Consider the following 17510-nt stretch of genomic DNA (forward strand, 5'->3'; position numbering starts at 1 on the left):
ATATAATATACCATATATTTTGTATTTTATTTATGCCATGTATAAAATTCTTCTAGACAGGGGTTAATTTTGTGGCAAGAACCTAAAGCATTGACTACCCAAAGTTATGAATACAGAAAACAATGAGCCCAAATTCTTTTCCCTAGTATTGTTAGAAAACTAGAAATGCTTTTCTAGTATTTCCTGGATTAACTACTATATACAATTATAGCCTAGAATTCTTAATTTTTAGTGGACCAATATTTCGCAATATGTTTTAGCTTATATTATCAAGCAGTTTTCAGACAGGAGGAAAAAGTCACTAAGTGCTATTTTTCCAAACTTAGTTGCTTTTTTTTTCCTTTGAATACTTGAGTTACAGTTGATTATCTTTTCCTGTCAAAATGACCATCTGTCTACAAAGGAAAATAAGCACAATTATGATCATCACTAATATTGATATTTACTTTAGTCAAAATTTATCGATATTCTCTGGGACAAGAGAGCAGATATACAAAGGACTCAAAAAAAGGTAACATGGAAATATGACTAAATAGATGTAATTGGAATTGAGAAAGGTAAAGGGAAATATTATATTAATAAAGTGAATGTAAATCTATGTATAAAGCTAAATACTCCAAAGAATACTTACTTAAAAATTCTAATATTTTTCATTCTGAAGCGTCTCTTAATCTGGTGCTTCTTAATGTTTAATGTGACTCCTATCTAACGGGCATCTTGTTAAAATGTGGATACAGATTGAGCAGGTCTGGGTTGGAGTCTGAGATTCCAACTAAATACTGTTGATAGTGTTGATGTGTGCACAACACTTTAAGTAGCAAGGGTTTGGAAAACAACCTGAAAATTCAACTCAAAAATCTGTAGTATGAAACACAAAATTAAGTGCAAAGATTATAATTAGTTAAATTAAGAGATAAAACAAAATTTTACAATCATCATTAAGATATATAGAACACAGTACTTTGAAATACTAATCTCTATGTTTTATACATTATGTTATTGAATGGCTACTCAGTATTTACAGAGAATAAAAAATTGGGGACCAATGCTTGTTGAGTCCTTGAAGGGTGAGACTTCGGGCATATGATTTTTATTTGAATCACTCTTCATCTGGCTTCCAAAAATGAACTTCAAAGTATCTGTAGTTTCCTAGAAATATTAGAAGGGTTGAATTCGACCATGTATGCAGTTTTTCAGGGGACAGAGACCACGGATCCCAGATGTTAAATGGTTATAATAAAAAGAATCTGAAGAGGGACACCTGGATGGTTCAGTTGGTTAATCTTTCCACTCTTAATATTGGCTCAGGTCAAGATCTCTGTGTCCTGACATCCAGACCAATGTGTCAGGATCTGAACTGGGTGTGGAGCCTGCTTGAAATTCTCTCTCTTCTTCTCCCTCTGCCTCTTCCACCGATTCACACTTTCTCGTGCTCTCTCTCAAAAAAAAGAAAGAAAGAAAAAAGAAAAAGAAAAAAAGTATGAAGAGATTTCAGAGATTCTGAATTCTGATTCCTCAGTTATTAACTTTAGGAAGACAATAAGTGGCTGTAGCACCAGAATCATATCTGTATCTATCTATACACATACAGTATACATACATATATACATGTGTAAATATATATATATATATATATGTATACATGTATGCATATACACATATAAACACACAGTGCTTATAATTTGCTAACATACCTGAAGAAAATAATTTATTCTTTTGTTAGGAATCAAAATACTTAATTTTATTTTAATCTATTTACTATCTTTTGTGTAATTATACATGAAAATAGGTCATATAAAAGTTGAAGAATAAATGATCTGTAGCTTTATTTCAGTGCATCCAGGACTTATTATTTATGTATCTTATCCACATTGATCTTGAATTATAACTTAGCAAGTATAAGGATATTTATCATTTTGAAAGTAATTATACGATTTTCCTTGCAAAAAAAAAATTATGTGAGCAAACATGCAAAAATACAATTCAGAACTTTACATTGCATTGTCATTAAATTTGAAAATAAAAAAAGCAGGGGAACCTGGGTGGCCCAGTGGGTTAAGCATCCACCTCGATTTTGGCTGAGGTTGCGATGAGGTTCGTGGGATAGAGCCCTGAGTTGGGGTCTGTGCTGACAGAGCAGAGGCTGCTTGGGATTCTCTCTCCTCTCTCTCCACCCCTCCCCTGCTTATTCTCTCTCTCTCTCTCTCTTTCAAAATAAATGAATGCACTTTAATAAAAAATAAAAGTAAAAAGGAATCAACCTATATCAAATTTCATAAAATTTACAAAGCACAGCATTTCTACTTGTATCTGTAATACTTCTACAAAATTTTGTATAAGAAAATTGTTTTATTTAGTTATTCTGGAAGCTGGAAGAAAGAACTCTCAAATGAACTTTGGTTTTGGGAGAACAAAACAAAACAAAGTCAGCATCAGAAAATGAAGTATGTTATCTTAAAGAATCTTCCAATATGATGAGTTATTTCTCATTGGCTAATTGTTCTGGACCTCCAACAAAGATGGAATCGAAGTTAGGGGTAATAGGAGTAATTATGTGGGATAAAGATTTTACTTAACTTAAAATTAATTAAATGGTCTTTCAAGGAAAAATGTGAAGTGTCTCAAAAGCCACCTATCATAAGCTGTGGTCATAATACAGGTGATGACTATATCATTTCAGTATAAATTATGCTGTTTGCAATTGGCGACATTTCATATATATCATATTGTCAAAATTTCAAATATGTATATAAATACAACTTAAATATGTATTAATTTTAAGATCCCTATAGGGGACAGTCTTGTTATTAATACAGTGAAGAACAGATGCTCTAGCATATGGCATACTAACTCATGTTTATGTTAATTTTATGTAAATAGGATTTTAATACAGCAACATTAATCTGTTGTTGCTTTGGTTTTCTGATATATCACTTTACTCTCTTTTGGGTGAGATTAATGTAGGTAGTTTAGATTTTCTCAAAAAGTCCCTTTTTTAGCAGTGTAAAGAGTAACAACTTCCTTAAATCTTTAACAACAAATGTTTAAATAGAATGTCAGATTCATAAAGAAACCAAGAATTTAGCTACATCTTGTTCTCTTGCTCAATTGAAGCAGATTTGTTAAAAATACAAATGAGAAACAACATGGTATCAGCAGAGAAAATAAACATAAAGTTTTTTAAAAAAAATTTTAAATGTTTTTATTTATTTTTGAGTCAGAGCAGAGCATGAGCAGGGGAGGGGCATAGAGAGAAGGAAACACAGAATCTGAAACAGGCTCCAGGCTCTGAGCTGTCAGCAGGGCTCGAACTCATGGACTGTGAGATCATGACCTGAGCTGAAGTTGGATGCTTTATCAACTGAGCCACCCAGGCGCCCCTAAACATAAGTTTTATTTCAGCTAAATAGCTATCATTTGGATAGGTAAAATATATTGGAGGAAAATCCCCCAAATTATGTTCTTATCAGAAGTAAATATATATTTCTTCTATTTTAGAAGTTAACTGGACACTATTTTTATTAAGGAGATTCTGGTTAGTTTTTAAGGTATATTCATCTGCTTTTACGTTATAAGCCCAAAAATGTGTCCACTTTATGTATATATTTATGTATGCATGTGTGCATGTATGTATTCAATAGTGATGCAACTTTAAAAATATACTTTTTAAATTGATATGTTATTGACATATAACATTGTATTAGTTTTAGATGTGCATTGTATTCATTTTAGTTTAGATGATTTGATATTTTTATATATTGTGAAATGATCACCACAATAAGTCTAGTTAACATCAGTCACCACACAGTTATAATTTTTTTCCTTGGGATGAGAATTTTAAGATCTACTCTCTCAGCAACATTAGAATATGCAATACAGTGTTGTACCGTGGTCACTATGCTGTACATTAGATCTCTATGACTTATTCATCTTAAAACTAGAAATTTGTGCCTTTTGACCTCTTTGCCCGTGTTGCCCATTGCCCAACACCCTCCTCTGGTAACCAACAATTTATTGTCTGTATCTATGAGTTCAGTTTTTATTTTTCTTAGATTTCAAATATAAGTGATACCTCACAGTATTTGTCTTTCTCTGTGTGACATTTCACTTAGCTTATTGCCTTCAATATTTTTTAGTATTAAAGTTTTCAGAATAGAAATATAATAATTCACATTCCTACTAGATGAAATATAATAGAGGAAATTTACCTCTGTTGTTTACTCAGAATTGTATTAACATTATACTGAAAGATATAAAATGGGCTATTTGATACTATTTTGATATTTATTATAAATTCATGCTGATTTATACTTAATTAACATTGAGTTTTAACTATTTCAAGTTATTTTATGAACTATAATATTATTATACAATATTTAACATATCTTATAATCCAACATTAAAGGATATTTAAAACAGAAAATGAGTCACCTATATCTCATGCTCATAATAAAATTGTATTGATTTTGTGATCTGGATTTGTAGGAGTCTGGGAAATAAATTCTTCCTTTTTTTCTCATTTAAAAATAATTATTTTTAAGATATTTAAGAGGCATTGTTTTTAAAAGGTCAGATTTACATTTATGTAGCTATGAAGCAGATATACATGCTATTTTGTTTTTGTGGTTTGATCAGCTCAATTAAGATCAAGGTAGATTTTAAAAAATACATAATTCTAGTCCAAAATGAAAGATTAATGTAATTTAATTCAGGATAAAGTCAATTTCCATAAGTAAAGGAAGGCTGTGGTGATTTAAAGACATGAATGACATTTTTGTAGGCAAATTATGGATATTTGAATAATGACCAAACACTGTTATGGGATAGAATGACACTAAGCCCCAATTTATGGTTAAATCTAAGTTTCAACAAGTGTTTTTGAATCTTCTTTTGGACTCATTTTTTATGCATGTGAGATGTTTTTTTTTCTTTTTTGTGGAAGAAGTTTATATAGAAATATATTTAAAATGTGTGCTTAAAATGAAAACTTGTGTTATTTGATAATATGAGATAATAGTGATGCAAAATACTCCTAGATTGATTCAGAAGGAAATATCACTAGCAGTCAGCCTAATGTTGAAATTTAATTAAAGGTTCAGGTTATGTTTATCATGATTTGAGAAGAATGCACTGTTTAATGAAATATTTGAGGTGGATAACAATTTTAACAGAGAAAATATGTGCCTTTTCATATGACCTCATACTATCTTCATAGAGCAATGTTTTCCTGCCTACTCAAATTACCATTTGAAGTGTAATTGTAGATATCTTATAAATATCGAGATTAATGATTGCTGCTATCTCACAGAAAGAGTTTCAACTTCTGAAATCTAACTACTTTTGGGACATACGCTGAGGTGTATAAAATCCCCCAGCTGGAATCCTGTATTCTTCAAAGAACCAAGCCATTCTTTGTAATTGTGATAAGTACTCAATTTAATTTTTTCAAAAGATCTGTGATACCCTGAATTTAAATATAAAGGCATACGATATATCATCCTGCCTCATGACATGTGTAGTTTCTGAAGTCAGCAGTGACATAATTCATAGAAAGAAAACAGTTGATTTTATTTCTGGTGTTTAAAATTTGGCACAATGCATGCCATTCTTGTCCATGGATTGTCATTGCAGCCTTCTGACAATGTTTTGTTTTGTTTTATCTTTTAAACAAAAAGCCAAAGTACCAAAGAGAATCTGCTCTCTCTGTATAAAATCCCAAATACCTGAAATAGAAAATAATATCTTGACAGGTATACATTCATGACATTTAATTTGGGAAATGACAAAAAAGTGTAGAGAGACAGGAAGTAAAGCATATGTAAGATCCTAAGTTCTCTAATAAATGTGTTGATAAATGATATACAATAACAACATAGAAATAAGAGTACTGTTGTTAAGAGATGGGGCATTCTATTCAGGGGAGAACTGTCACTTTGAAAGGTCAATAAATTCTTTTTATTCTCAAAATCTGTGGTCATTGGGATGTCCTGGGAATTTACAATCCAGCCGCAGTGAAAGGACAACTCATGTCATCATCAGGAGAATACGATCGGATCATATATCTTTACTTGACAAGAGCTGGCAATTTAATCTGACAAGATTCTTGCCAATGAGGACAGCTTTAGGAGTTCCACTGTTGTGGTAAAGATTTGACATGTCATTGAGGGATGTTGTGCAGAAGCCTGACAATAAACCAGCACTTGCTAATGCAGTTTAGGATTGCTGTAAAAATTTATTAGAAACCAGAGAGTGTAAAATCACTATACTTCTTCAGAACTGTTTTTCTTTCCCTTGCTGAATATTTATGTGATGTTTAATGCACAGCACATGTTTTAAAACTTGTTTCCTGATGGTGTAAAAGAAGTCTATTATAATGCACATGAAATTGCACAAAATTCAATTAAATGCATGAGAGAGTAAGCAGAATGTCCACCTGTAAGCCCATTTTGACAAGATTTTTTTCATTGATGGTTTTGGTGTCTGTAAATTTAAAGAGCTTCAGTAATGGCCCTTATGTTTTAAGAAACAAAAGATATGTACATTCATCTGGGGATTAATTTAACAGAACTTAAAAGCATGTGTGACTTGGAGTAGCAGCATTCTATGTATTTTATTTAGAAGGGATGAAGAGAAAATCTAACTGTAAAATTACAATTAATTGTTAGTGCAACTGTGGCTGCTAGGTGATTCTATACAATCTATATTGTCACTAAAGGAAAACAGAAAAAGGCAAGGCAGACAGTACAATTGTGTATCTGTTTTTGCAGTATAGCAGCTCTTCAAAAGTTATTTCCAAATAATTATGTGGGTCAGCTAATTCCTAGGTAGAAATCACAGCTCTAGATATGTTCAAGCTATAATTTAAGGTAAATAAGATTATCAATAATATATCAACAAATAAGACTAACCCTGTGCAACCAACCCTTGCTGCATACCTATCATATTCAAGACAATCTGCCAGCTGCTATGGGAATGCAACTGTAAGAGACACAGTCAAAAATACACAGCACAAACAAATACTTAGGAGTTTGAGAGTGCTATATCCTGAGAGATATAGCCTCAAGGTGACTGGCCAGCATGAAAGCATAATTAAAGGAAGACACATATTGATTTGAAATTTCTCCACCCTACCTCCCAAGTGTACTTTAGGATCTTAAAGCTATCTCTGACCTGATAAATCCATTGTACGAATTTACTCAAACAGCTGTAACCATTTTATTCTCTGCTCTCTATTTATTCAGTCTTTTCCCAAGCTCTTCAGTAAAGGATAAACCTCATTCTGGCTGTCCTCAACAGGAGTCCTTAACTCTGTGTCACTCCTCTCTGCCACGAGTACCTGGGGAAAGGCGTCTGAGACTATTTGGGAGGAAAGAATCATATTGGAAACACTCGGAAATGGTTGAAAGGCTGACAGCACGATCAGGCATACCTACACAGAGAATACAGTTTGGCAGTCAATCCGTCATTGCTTTATTCCCATTTAAGAAAGGAGCAATTTTTACCTTGAGGATTGTGACTGCTCACCGAGTTGCATTTCAGACTTTGCTGCATTTCCTTTGCATTCTGCAGACTTGGCACTCTTATTCCTCTTCACACTAATTGTGATTGCTGACTCGTGCCTGGATGGGAGGCTGCCAAAAGGGCAGGTATCCCAGAGAGACATCATTACCCAGGTTGGCAAATACCTGAGAGCCCTATTTAATGATACAATCTTATTTTACAACAAGGGGCAGGCTTCCAGTCTCACAGCATCAGTTCCTGACCGTAATATTGTTTGGCAAAAGCCTTTCATATTCTTTTGCAAAATAAGAAGAAATAAATCGTGTTGATATAGATCAATGGTAGATGATCAGATAACCTGAAAAGAGTTGGGAAGATGTGAATAGCTTTAGGGTCAACATATTTATCTAATTGCTGAAGAATAAAAGTTGATGCCTTGCCTAGAATAACTTAAGAAATTATATACATAAAAATAGCTTTCTATAGAGAGTCAGAACTCTGTTTTTACCAGACTTTGTTCAGATATTCATTCTGGAATTGAGGTCACTGCTAAGTCTTTGAAAACTAGATGGAATGGGTATGACAGGGGGGAGAGGATCTTTGCAAGCACCCAGAAGGATACACAACAGTCTTTATATTCACTGTTATGTTTTAGTGCTGTATGTTGAAAAGACTAAACATGCTAACACGCTCTACCTTTGCTTAATTTGCATGATTTTTAAATGAAAATTAATACATGTATATGGCAGAAAGAAAGAAAGAAAGAAAGAAAGAAAGAAAGAAAGAAAGAAAAAAAAGTCTAATGGTGTAATGAGTAAGTTCTCCTTACCCAGATTCCAAATCCACATCAATAATGGCAACCATTGCTAAAAATTATTTGTGTATATTTCAAAAACTATCTTCACATGCAAACATAAATATGTGGGTGTATGCACAAAAACACCTCTCTAAAATATATGCATCAAAGCAGAGTATGCACAGTGCTTATTTAATTTTTGTAGAGATTCTATATTGCAACACACACAGGTGTTCTGGCTTTCTGTTGAATAACTGAAGAGTAACATAACACTCCATTATATGGGTTTGTCCCAATTCCATAGTGCCTTTAAGGACACTTATTATTCCGACTTCCAAACATGAATCATCTTATACATACTTTTGTACATTTGAAGAAAAAAATTGGTTGGATTAATTCCTGGAAATGAAATTACTGGTCAATGATTTGATCATTTAAATTTTTGAAATATATTATTAAGTCACTCTCAAAAAATTGTCCCAATTAACACTTGCCACAGTACATATGGAGAAAGTGCCTGACTTTTTCGTATTCTTGCTAATGCTGTGTATTTTCAAACTTTCCCAACTTTTTTCAACTTGATAGGTGAAAGTGGAATCTCATTTACATTTCTTAAAGTGCTAAGCTAATGGGCGAATATAAGAACTTTAGCAACATTTTAATGTGGGCGAATCAAGCACATCTTCCAGCTGTAAAAGTTAAGAGACCCCATTTCAAATTCACAAAATTACTCACTATGTTAGTGATTATGCATGTGATTCTTTTTTAATCAGATTAAATTAACCACCATATAGATTTTAATAGACACTAATTAAAGACCACCAACTAAACTTATTGTGGATAATCATGGTTGTGAAAATTAATGGTTAAAGAAGAGGGATTTTTTTAAAGATTCTAGGCAGATAATTACACTCAATTTAAATCAATCTTTAGTGTAGTAACTTAAGTATCTAGCTGCAGGCAAGTATTATGGCAATAGGATTTTTATAGTACAAATTCTGAAGTGCAGAAAAGTTTCAACTCAGTGAAAACATTTGAAAACAATAAAAGGTTTCTTTATTGTGAAATTACTGTAGCTTTATCACAGAAGTAAATTTTGTCAATAATGACAGTATCATAGCTATTCAGAAGTCTATAAGAATTAAATCTAAAGAACCAAAATACTTGATAAATACCTATAGTATATCCATTTAGTTGCTAAGATATTCATTTAAACCATGTCAATCATGTATTTTTTTATTCTATGATGCAGCTCAAAGTTTGACTCCTACCTTTTCCAGACCTTCAAATCATAAACCTTCTCTCCTAGTTAAATCTCATCCATAGTTTAATAATCACTTAGTAGAGGCAGAGAAAGGCAAAACAGACAGCTTAACCTCTATGCCGGGCAAAACCTTATAAAATACTAATCTATAGTCTTTTCTTTGTGACACATTTTAATCTTCCATTACTGAAAATGTTCTTCTTGTCCTCTTTTTCTTAATTTTTGGGATTCTAACTTAGGAATAAAGCCCATATTTCTTAAAACATTCAACTTCATATTTTTAGAAGGTAAAACTCTTGCCAGGCAAGGGTATTGATATTTTAGGTGGAAAGCATCAGATTCCCAATTTCCCCATCTGCTGTCTCATGTTCTCTTACAATCTTATTTCTCAAATAAAAATGTCTCTGAACTTGGAGCTACTAGGTAGGGAGGATAATTTTAAACTTTCAGTTTATGAATAAATTCCACAGATAGAAAGAAACCTTGTATGCTAACTCATGTTAGTGTCAGTGTGTAAGGTTATTAACCAAAACATTTTTTTTCTTTATACATAGTTTTGTTTTGTTTTGTTTGATGTTTGATCTTATTTGTTACTCTTAGAAAAATCTCAATTTTGGCTGGACTCAGACTTAGAGGTAGAAAGTCTCAGAGAAGACAGCCTCTGTCTCTTGGCAATCTGTTCCTGGTATTTTTCTTTGGCTTCTGTCATTTTCTTGGCCAAAAGTTTAGCATGTCATGCAGCCTCTTCTTTATTTTTCTTAGTACGCTGTTTCTTCAAAGCAACACGCCAACGTCTATGTTGGAGGACACATGGAATACAGGATGCTGAATCTTGGGTGCTTTGGTTCTAGGTTTCTTACCTTCTTTGTTTAGGGGCTTTCTCACAGCATACAGGTGGACATCATCTTTCTTAGAGAGTTTAAAAAATTTGCAGATTCTGCTAGCTCTTTTGGGTCCCAGTCCATAAGGCACAGTAGTATCAGTGAGTTCTGGAATATCTTTCTCCCCTTTTTTTTCTACAATGACCAAGTTGAGAAAGCTAGGCAACCCCAACAGAGTTGTGCTTTTTGTCACCAGTCCTCCTTGGTCTGTAGCAGGAATGCCCTTTACGCATCAGCAAATGGACATGGCCATAGGTCAAGACACCCTGCTTCATGGGGAAGCCTTGTTTGTCATTGCCACCACTGATTCAGACCATGCAACCCTTCCATTCTTCACCTAGAGCATCAGCAGCAACTTCTGTGGCCATTCGTTTCTCATAAAAGGTATGAAGTTTGCATTCATCAACCACTTCAATGAGTTTCTGGCAGCAAGTAGCTGGGAAAGAGGTGTTCAGCTTCATGTTGAAACAGCTTACAGCCTCCAAGGCGCCACAAAAAAAAGGTCTTTATACATAGTTAAATGACTGTCGATGGATTTGAATGCATCACTACAGTGATAAACCACTCCAAAACATAAATATCTTATTTACACAAAACATATCTTCATTCACCTTTTATGTCCATAGAGAAATGTGATCTGGGATGTCTGGGCCTCCATCACATTGTCTGTTTGAAACACAGAGTTAATTGGACATTGTGAGAAAGGAAAAGAGAGATTGGAGAATGGGCATTTTGTTGCCTCTGTCTGGAAGCGATACACATGATTTCAAATAAAATTTCATTAGCTAGAATTTGTCACGAGTCTTCCTAAATGGTGAAAAGCTATGAAATAAAATGTTTGCACAGAAGGAGAGGACAAGAGGACATTGGTGAAGACTAATAATTTCTACAAAATTACTTTTGTTATAAAAAGGCAGTTTTCCTAAATGATATAATGCCTTGTTATGAAGCTATAGTAATTAAGAAAGTATATTATTGCCATAGAGTTGAACCAAGAGACCAAAGAAATAGAATAAAGATCCCAAAAAGATTCCTGCCAAATTAGAACTTAGACATCTCACAAAGATGACACTCCCATTGGTAAAAAAGGAGACACCATTCAATGGAGGTAGGAAAATGATTATCTACAAGGAAAAAGATAAAATCCAATTCTTATTTCATATAATAATTTAGCTCACTATTTATCAAGGGTGTTAAATCTAAAAGAAAAATTCAAACTCAGTAAACAATATCGATAAGTATTGTTTAGAACTTGGATACCAGGGAGAAAGTTCTTTTTTTTTTTTTTTAACGTTTATTTATTTTTTGAGACAGAGAGAGGCAGAGCATGAACGGGGGAGGGTCAGAGAGAGAGGGAGACGTAGAATCTGAAACAGGCTCCAGGCTCTGAGCTTTCAGCACAGAGTCCAATGCGGGGCTCGAATTCACGGACCGCGAGATCATGACCTGAGCTGAAGTCAGATGCTCAACTGACTGAGCCACCCAGGCGCCCCAGGGAGAAAGTTCTTAAACAAAAGAAAAATGTAACTATGTTAAAGTCAACAGCTTTGGCTCATCGGGTACCCTAAAAAATAACAGCAAAAAATGTGAATATTTTTTTCAATGTTTACAAGACCAGTGTTTCCCATTGTAAATGAATATACTGTAATATTTACACAATGGATTATTTCCAGCAGAGAAATTAAATAAGCCATATCAACAATAGGTGAACCTTAGCAATATCATATTAAATGAAAGACTCCCAAACAAGTAGATGTAGCATGATGTCCTTTATATAAGTTCAACAACTGAAGTGCAACAAAAATTGAAATATAAATATAATATAATTGAAATACAAAGAAGACAAACAATATGTATAAATGTGACAAGCTATAATAAGAGGAAAAGAAGAAAATGGCAAACATGATTTTGTACTACAGAGTGTGTTCACAGGTATGTACTACATTATTAAAAGTAGCTAAGTCATTAATAATGAGAAGATGTTGTGGATCAAGGATTATAGTTAATCTACTCTGTGAATTTAGGCACTTAGATAATTAATAGACACATTATTATTACACATTGTTTCAGGAAAGAATTTTCATAAACACAAAATAGGGGCCCTGATTTAACAAGTATTTCTGTTTAAAAATGGAAATTTTGGGGTGCCTGGGTGGCTCAGTCAGTTAAGCGTCTGACTTCATCCTGGGTCATGATCTCACAGCTCATGGTTCAAGCCCCGCATCGGGCTCTGTGCTGACAGCTCAGAACCTGGAGCCTGCTTCAGATTCTGTGCCTCTCTCTTTCTGCTCCTCCCCCACTCATCCTCTGTCTCTCTGTCCTTCAAAAATAAATAAACATTAAAAAAATTTTAATGCGGGGCGCCTGGGTGGCGCAGTCGGTTAAGCGTCCGACTTCAGCCAGGTCACGATCTCGCGGTCCGTGAGTTCGAGCCCCGCATCAGGCTCTGGGCTGATGGCTCAGAGCCTGGAGCCTGTTTCACATTCTGTGTCTCCCTCTCTCTCTGCCCCTCCCCCGTTCATGCTCTGTCTCTCTCTGTCCCAAAAATAAATAAACGTTGAAAAAAAATTTTTTTTTAAAAAAAAGTTAAAGTGAATTCTGTGCACTGAAGATGTGTAGCATTCCTCTTGATAAGGTCCTTCCTGTCAAATCCCTCCACTGTAACCTCAAGTTAAATACTAGGAACAGTCGTGAGGGCATAAGAAACCATTGGTTGCCATACAGCATAGTGATTAAGGACATACATTTTGGTCTTTTAAAATATGAATTTAGATCTTCATTTCAACCCCTTACTATTGGGTAAAATGACTTAAATTCTCCTAAACTCTGTTTCCTCCTTTGTAAAATAGGGATAGCAAATTGGAGATAATGCCATTAGTACACTGCCTAGCATGTAATAATCTCACAAGAAATGAACTATTCTTATCAATTTGATAGTTTCCTACCATTTTTCTGGAATTCAGATGATGAGGTTTACAGAAATTACTGTTACATACAAGATAATAAATGGGACAAAATAAATTTGCTTTGAGAATATTTCTAGGTTAGGGTAAGATACTCTGGGGTGGGGTAGGGAGGGGTCTAGGGATTGACATGATTTTTTTTTGTCAAATATGTTAAAGTATTGTGATTTAATGAAAAAGGTTAAAGCTTGAGAGAGCACAACTAGGACCAGTCAATGGAAATTACAGGAAAGCACAATTAAGGTTAGAATAAAATTTATTTTTCTAATTAACTAGCTGCCCAAATTTACAATAAATCGTTCCATAGGGTTGTATTTTATAACCAAAAATTTTATAACAAAAGGGGCATGGCTTTTTAATATAGATCCCAACCTTGGATAATAAGTCACCTATACATCCCTTTCCATCTCTAATGCTTAATGATAGAAAACAAAATAAAGGTATAAAAATGAACAGAGTACCACTACCTCCAATAAGGTTGTAGATTCTTAGTGCTGTTTCTTAGGAAACTGTATTAGTTTCCTGTAATTTATGTAACAAAATACCACATACTTCATGGCTTAAAACAGCAAATATTTATTCTCTTAAAATTCTTGAGACCAGAAACCAGAACTCGGTTTCACTACTCTGAAATCAAGGTTTGGACAGGGCTCCCTTCAGAAGCTCTACACGAGAATCTGTTTCTTTCCTCTTCTATCTTCTGGTAGCTTCCAACATTCCTTGCCTTGACCACATCACTCCAATCTCTGTCTCCGTGGTCATGTTGTCTTTTGCTTTTCTGTTGTCAAATCTCCCTCTGCATCTCTCACATAAACACAATATGACAGTATTTAAGGATAGTCTCCTATCTCAAAATCCTTGATCAATCTCATCCGTAAAGTCTTTTTTTTTTTTCCATAAATGGTAACATTCACTGATTTCATGGATTACACAGTGCATATTTTAGGGGCAATAATTCACTCCAGCATCAGTACCTTCAACTTGAAATAGTGTATTTGATCATAAGTGTTTTCACTGATCAAGTCAACACTTTTAGAGAGCAAAATCTATTTCCATGTCATTATAAGATAACTTTCCTAGAGAGGTATAGATTACTAGAGTCCAGAATTCTCATTAGTCTGGGGATGATAAAGTTTTTATGACATCCTTTTTTCATCATGATTTACAGTGTAAACCAAGGGTCAGCAAACCATGGTGCATGGGCTACGTGCAGCCACTGACTGTTTTTGTATGGTCCTCAAGTTAAGAATGATTTTTGCATTTTTAAATGCTCAGAAAATAAAATAAAAAGAATATTTCATGACACCCAGAAAGTCCATGGATTTCAAAATTCAGTGTCCATAAATAACTTTTCCTGAAACAGGCAAACTCACTCATTTATTTATTGTCTATGGCTGCTGTAGAGCAGAGTTGAGTAGTTGAGACAAAGATCATATAACCTACAAAGCCTAAAATATTTACTATTCAGTCCTTTATAGAAAAGAGGTCACTGACTCCTGCTATAAATGTTTTTCTTTGAGACTTCAAACTGCTCTCTATACCTAAAGGTAAACTTTTGGATTGAGTAAAACAAAACAAAACTTATCTTAAGTGATTGCCTCTTAAAATTGATGGGCGTGGGGCAAATGGGTGATGGGCATTAAGGAAGGCACTTGTTGGGATGAGCACTGGGTGTTATATGTAAGTGACGAATCACTGGATTCTACTCCTGAAGCCAAGACTACACTGTATGTTAACTAATTTGAGAATAAATAAAAAATAATAAATAAATAAAATAAAATTGAAAATCTTAATTTTCATTGAATATTATCTCCATAATACATTAACAAAATTTACTTAAGTGCTCTCTTAAATGCCAAAAATTTGTCCTCATTCTCTTTATTATTCATACCCTGAGGGCAATGAGGAAGAAATGGTGAGGGAAGTTTAGGGATAAAGGAAATTGAGAAGACACTGTTTAACATAAAAAAATAATTAGTTTCACCTCAGAAACAAGACTTGAACAGCATTAAACAAATAAACAAAAAATTAAGTAAGAGGTTTTTTTCTCTGTGCTTATATAACCAGTTAGTTGTTTTAACATATATGTTAAGGGAAATTTCTATCTGCATATGATCATACTGAACTGATAAATTAATAAACAGGATTTAATATTATGTTCTATTCAATGTGAGAATGAGTAGGAAATTTACAGTAGAGCAATTTATATGGAGGTTGTTCAAAAAATTAACCTTTATGAATACATTTGATGAAAATTTAATTTGTCCTTTAGAGAATCACAAATGAACAAAATGATAATATATGTTTAGGTTAGGGCTATACATGATAAAACTACTTTTCATTCTTTAGTGAATTGGCAGGCTTTTCATTAACAATTATAAAAATATTGCCAAACTAAGATCATCTTCAAATTAAATCCTCAAGCCAAGAACTATAAAGTTTATAAACTTTTTAGTTTCTCTCTCATGATTTTTAATATATCTCAAATTGGCTGTTCAATGATTTATGATTTTTAGTATATCTCAAATTGGCTGTTCAATCATACATATATATGTACATACATGCACACATACAATTATATACATATGAGGGTAGATAATGTATATAGTGAAGATGTGTGTATACGTGTGTACGTGTATATATATACCTTATATTAGTATGTATACTTATATTAAGATGCATACCTCATCTTTCTATCTGTAGATTGGTATAGGTCATCCATTTATATCATGGAAGATAAAGACAAACGAACCCAAATAATTGACCAAAACCCATAATTGATGAAAATTATGGTAGTTTCTAAATGCCTAGTAATCAAGTTTTGTTTCTAGTAGGGTTGGGTTTTCTGGGAAATATCACCCTATAGATACAGAAATGGTTTTACTCTTTACATACTTTGCATCCAAATATCATTAATCTCCTAGAATTAATTAGATATCTGTAGAAATACTGAACTTACTATGTTTTCTAAGTGTATCCTGTTTTAATTTGGCTTTGGATATACATTTTCAAGGATGAATTCGCTGCTATTTTTCCTCTTCTAGTTGACAGTGAAATACTATATAGAAGTTGTTCTCCTAACCCTAGTTGTCAGTCACAAGCCTATTTTAATAGGTTTATTTATTAACTCTGTACCTCACTTTTTTCTATAAATCCATTTGAGAGAGATTTAAAAAATATGTTTGTTTTGGCAAGGAGGAAGTAAAAGAGGAGATAGAAAATAAAATTGAATTTATGCATTTATGTATTTTCTTCATATGGAAAGTATCAATATGCTTAGAGTTAAAGGAAATTGTTTTATTTTGAAAATAATTTTTTCAAGTCCCTTTCCAAGATGTGATGTCTTCAGTTATATTTTCTCAATAAATTGGATGCAGTTATCAAAATTTCTACCACTCTTGGAGATAAAAAAAGCCAAACTTTTTCCTTAAAAAAATTAAGTCATGTTTTGAATCATCAGCAATAGTGAAAGAATTCAATGTCATCTAGAAAGTCACTGGTTAGATCATTCAATAACAGTAGTCTTTCCTGTTTGCAAACACCAATTATAGTTTATCATGTTAACTTTTAACAGAAGGGTAGATTTAAGAGACTGAGTAGATGCTATTTCATGCTTCATTACACTGTATATATAATGTAAATGGTATGTTATTATCACATATGAAGATAATAATTTATATATTCTTTATTATATATATATTATTATTATATATTATATATAACAAATAAATTATTTATTATATATAACAAATAAGTTATATATATAACAAATTATATATATATATTATATATATATTAGTTATTATATATAACAAATACAGTTATTATATATAACAAATAAATGTTTGTGTGTGTTTTCATGTGTGTGCATATACAATAATGCTACAAAACATAAATTCTGGCAGAGATCTGGGTCTGTGTCTCAGCTTCTTGTCATCCTTGGACAGATACATTTTCTGAGATTCAATTTTACCATTTGGAAAATACCAATCACATAAGATTTTCATGGTAATTCAAAGCTATGTCAAAGCTATGTCATATATTTAAGGCTGAAAATTTAGTGCCCATCTACTCCTTTTTAATTTTCTCCAAATTAAAATTATAGA

General features: G+C 33.0%; 1 long non-coding RNA gene and 1 pseudogene across 1 annotated transcript in view; one reads left to right on the top strand and one right to left on the bottom strand.

Annotated features, from left to right (window-relative positions):
• Nucleotides 1–17510, top strand: part of LOC147584172 (uncharacterized) — a 437695-nt gene that overhangs the window by 68076 nt on the left and 352109 nt on the right. The gene's annotated exons all lie outside the window — the stretch shown is intronic.
• On the bottom strand, nt 10168–10921 carry LOC112860509 (small ribosomal subunit protein eS6 pseudogene; annotated as a pseudogene).

This window comes from Puma concolor, chromosome A1 (genome assembly GCF_028749965.1).
Source record: "Puma concolor isolate L17-30 chromosome A1, mPumCon1.1.hap2, whole genome shotgun sequence".
Taxonomy (NCBI): Eukaryota; Metazoa; Chordata; class Mammalia; order Carnivora; family Felidae; genus Puma; species Puma concolor.